Here is a 4915-nt window from a genome sequence, read left to right as displayed (position 1 = left end):
ATTCTGGGCTGATGCGACTTTCATTCATCCAACTTCGATCCATCTAAGGAATAACTCTGTGATACTCACAAAGTTATTCGATGCATGAAAATCTCACTTTTATATTATAGGTGTGGCCCTATCCCATTCAGGAAGACCGTATTTTATGGTAGCTTCATACGTCAGGGTTAATTCTATTTTGTTAAATTTGACAAAATTTTGACAGCATTTCGCATTGGTTTCCAAGTACACGACATGAAATCAGTGAAATTGATTTCCTGATAATCAAGTATGCACTCAGAGAACAACTAGAAATGCATTGTACCGAAATTTCATCAAATTCAACAAAATAATGTTAACCTTAACGCATGAATCTACCATAAAAATATCAATCTCCCCAAACTGTCCAAACGGATAATTCAAGATTGAATACAATGATTAATGCAAATTGTCCGCAAGAATCATTGCATTTAGTCTCAAACGGGAATCTAAGGTTCACTCATCATGAACACAATTTGTATAGATATATCAATTGTCATTAATGGCAGAGAACAAGTAATAAAAATATTAATATGAAAGCAAGAATCCAATAAATAACTCAATCACCACCTACATCAATTATTAATTGAAAAACTAATATCAATGTGTGACAATCAGTCAACTTAAAGTAATAAATATATTAATATGAAAGCAAGAATCCAATATTGATTTGGAGTGTCTTTAAGATGTGAGAAATATTGATTTTGCTTTTGGTGTTTTTAGTTTTTCTTTTTAAATCATGGTGTTCCTCTTTTCTCCTTCAACCACTAGTCTTATTTAAATATTTATTCATTAATTTTTGGTTGATGGAAAAATTATGAGATTAGTAGTAGGTGGATCTGTAGAGGTTTTTTGAGGTGGATTGATTCGGGGTTTAGTTTAGGCACAAGGGAATCTTGGATGGTTGTGGGGGAGTGTAATCAGCATCTACTACTGGTGGTTGGTTTGGAGGAACAAATGTGATGTCATTGGTTTTTCCCTTGTTTGGTTTTGGTGTTTGATAATGTCGTGGATCTTAAGTGGTTGCTTGCTGTTTCTTTCCCTAGTGTGGAATCTGGGGTTTGATTTAGTTTGTATGAGATCATTATAACAATGGGGTGTTTTGAATGTTATTTAAGATTTAAGCATTTTACCTAGTAATTATATGGACACAGTGTATGTTGGGTAGTGAGAAACTGGGTTTTTACTTTTTATCGTTGGATTTGACTCTCTAAAGTGAATGGAGTGTACTTTATACTAATACTGATAATCGCAATGGTTGAGATTATATCTGATGCAAATCTGAAGGATGAAGGGAACATTGATAAGAGTAAGACTACACTGAATTGGTTTGAGTCATTCAATGAAGATGGTGATGAAGACCTTTAAGAGACAGAGGCTAATGAAGCTTTTTTGGCAAAGGTTTTTGCTAACATTTCAACTGTTAAAGCTGCATATGCTGAGTTACAATATGCTCAATCACCTTTTGAACTGATGGGATTGAAGTCGCTGATCAATTGCTAGTGTCTGAGTTGAAGAACTTATCTGAGCTAAAGCAATGTTGCTTGAAGAAACAATTTGATCCTTCACCCAAGACTGCAATACTTGAGGCCAAATCCAAGGAATTGTAGGGTGTGATCAAAATCTACAAGATCATGGGGAAGAAGTTGGAGTCACAGGTGAGGCTCAAGGATTTTGAGATAATTTTTCTTAGGGAGAAGTTGGAGGAAGCTAATAGGCAGAACAAGGCAATCGAGAATAGATTGAATCAAAGTGGCCAACTATCCATTCTTGATAATCTTCACATAACAAGATTAAGTCCTAGCCACAAGAGGGTGAGGCTTCTACACTACTTGGCCTTCTCCTATGAGCCTTAGGCTTCAATCTTCCAAGTGGGAAATGTTGGATCGAGTGGCCTCAGAATAATTAAGAAGAGGGGTTGAACTAATTATTCCTAAACCTTTACTAATTAAAAAATTTACTCTTCTAAGGCTTTTACTTATGTTGTTAAAAGAATAAGGAGTAGAAGAGAAACTTACAGAAAGTAAAAGCGGAAATTAAATGCACAGCGGAAATTAAAAGAGTAGGGAAAAAGGAGACAAACACACAAGAGTTTTTATACTGGTTCGGCAACAACCCGTGCCTACATCCAATCCCCAAGTGACCTATGGTCCTTGAGATTTCTTTCAACCTTGTAAAATTCCTTTTACAAGCAAAGATCCACAAGGGATGTACCCTCCCTTGTTATCTTTGAACCTAGTGGATGTACCCTCCACTAGAACTGATCCACAAGAGATGTACCCTCTCTTGTTCTCAGTCAAACCCAAGTAGATGTACCCTCTACTTGTACCACAAAGGATGTACCCTCCAATGTGTTAAGACAAAGATCTCAGGCAGTTAAACCTTTGATACTTTGTGAATGGGGATACAAAAGAATTCTCAGGCGGTTAGTCCTTTGAACACTTTTGTATAAGGGAATGGGAAGAATCAAAAGAATTCTCAGACTGAGTCGTTTTGAATTCTTAGACAAGGGAGAAGGGAGACATAAAAGAATTCAGGCGGTTAGTCCTTGGCGAATTCTTTTTGGAAAAGGGAGAAGGGAATGAAAAAGGTGAATAGCACAAGTTTTTGAACAAAGAACTTTTCTTGGAAGAGAAAGTTTTGAACAAAAACTTTTAGAAAGATGAAGAGAAGATGAAACAGAAAAGCTGTTGAAAGAGATGAAAGAAAATATTGAAAGAAATGATTGAGATAATTAATTAATGTTTCATGCCAAGGTCACATATTTATAGTTTCTTAATGACTCAAGTCAAAACTTGTAACTCTTGGCAATTCCTTTAAAACTAATCACTTAAAAAGATATGACTTTTGAAAGAAACTTCAGAAACAAGTCACTTGAAGAAATGTGACTTTTGGAAATGAATTTTTCGAAAACAGTCACTGGTAATCGATTACCGTAAAGGTGTAATCGATTACACATCAATAGATGTGACTCTTCATTTTGAATTTTGAAAATCTTAACGTTTTAAAACCACTAGTAATCGATTACTATAATCTGGTAATCGATTATCAGAGAGTAAAACTCTTTGGTAATGATTTTGTGAAAACTTCTTGTGCTACTCAATGTTTTGAAAAACTTTTTAATACTTATCTTGATTGAGTCTTCTCTTGATTCTTGAATCTTGAGTCTTGAATCTTGATCTTGATTCTTCTTGATTCTTGATTCTTGAAACTTGATTCTTGAATCTTGAATCTTGAAACTTGAAACTTGATTCTTGAATCTTTGTTTGAAAACTTTGCTTAACTCTTGATTCTTTGATATCATCAAAATAACCTTGGAAGGCATTGCTTCCCCAGGGAAAGGGTGCAAATTCTCTAATGTGTACATGGAAAGTGTGATTGATGAAATCTTCCTCTATTCAAAAGTGGAATCAGATCCACAAGTTGCTTTCACAGTAGTTCCAGGGTTTAGGATTGGTAAAACTGTTTTACAGTGTCAAGTGTACCTCTCACAGCACCAAACCAAGGTTAAAAAAAATCAATTCAACAAAGCAAAGGTAGTTGTTGCAAGCACTTACTGACCCCACAATTTAGGTGATTGAACTGGAAGGCAATTCATTATTTTGTTAGTGAAAAAGAAATTTTTAGAGGGAAATGAAGGGCCTTGTGGTGGGGACTGAACTTTGCCTAGGCTAACTCACTGGGGCATCTTTGCCCATTTGTATTTTGAAAAGAAAAATTCATTGGACCATTGCATTGGGAACTACCCTTTTCTTTCAATTTTTTTTTAATTTATGCCAGATTTATCAAAGAGACTTTCCCCCAAGTATATGCATGAAATGGCTTTAAAGATTTTAGTGATTTCATGAGCAGGAAATTTCAAATGGTCTTTAACAGTGTCATCCATGGTCTTTTATAGTTAAGCTTAGACCATCATATGTATACAAAGTTGAAAGAAAAAGGAAAGAAGCATCATAACTAGTCGATCAAAACATGTTCATATATTTAGGTTGGGTTGCAACAAACCAAAGTACTAATAGATTCCTAGAAAAATCAAACTCTTAACAGAGGCAAACTTGAAGATGTTTCCTAACTAAGCTAGAAATGAAAAAGAGACCAAGCTTACCTCGAACCCAAATAGTGACAATGGCAGTGAGATCTAAAACAATGGTGTGGAGACTTTAAGCTTTTCTCGTACCTCGATCAGGTCACCATGAAATGTACCTAGGGTTAACCGAAACAACACAGACCTAGGTTAGATGAAATGAAGCTTAGACATGAAGCTAACTTACATTTTAGTAACTTTTGTTCTTTAGGTCTATTATTTACATTTTAGTAATTCATGCTCATAGTATATAACCATGGATAGATTTACTATGTAGACCCTGCTGCTCCGGGTGAACTTAATAATTTTGGCCATGTCTTTCTTTCTAGTCAAGCTCCTGAGGGCATATCATTGTGAATGGTAAGTTTGGAGCAATGCTATCTATAACTGTCATAGTGCCAATTTTCTCTAGAGGTTTTCCATGTTCCAATAGGTTAGGTTTGACAATGTATGCTTGTATGAATTCACAACCAAATAAAGAGCATTGTTGTATTTTCCAAATGAAAATGAAAATGATAATGTATATTACTTCAAAGCAAAATTTTTGGATACTACTAGCTTTTTATTGTAGAATGTCTTGCAAAATGTAAGGCATATGGAAAGGTTGGAAAATTCCTCAAAATTTACTACAACATTTGTCTAAGGGTGTTTATGCCAAAAGAAAAGAAGAAAATTAGTCAGACACAGGTTAATTGCAGCTTGCGCTGTTAACTTATTCTTGCATCAAAAGAAGATATATTTTACCAAATACTAGACTTTAGTAGCATATAACAAATGAAGTGAACAAACAGCATAGCAATAGTAACAAGGTAA

General features: G+C 34.8%; 1 pseudogene; it reads left to right on the top strand.

The window, feature by feature from the left end:
* The first annotated feature begins 1272 nt into the window (after positions 1-1272).
* LOC100800684 (uncharacterized) lies at positions 1273-3578 on the top strand (annotated as a pseudogene).
* The last annotated feature ends 1337 nt before the right edge of the window (positions 3579-4915 follow it).

The sequence above is a fragment of the Glycine max genome, chromosome 7 (genome assembly GCF_000004515.6).
Source record: "Glycine max cultivar Williams 82 chromosome 7, Glycine_max_v4.0, whole genome shotgun sequence".
Lineage (NCBI taxonomy): Eukaryota > Viridiplantae > Streptophyta > Magnoliopsida > Fabales > Fabaceae > Glycine > Glycine max.
This window is presented reverse-complemented; position numbering and strand designations above follow the sequence as displayed.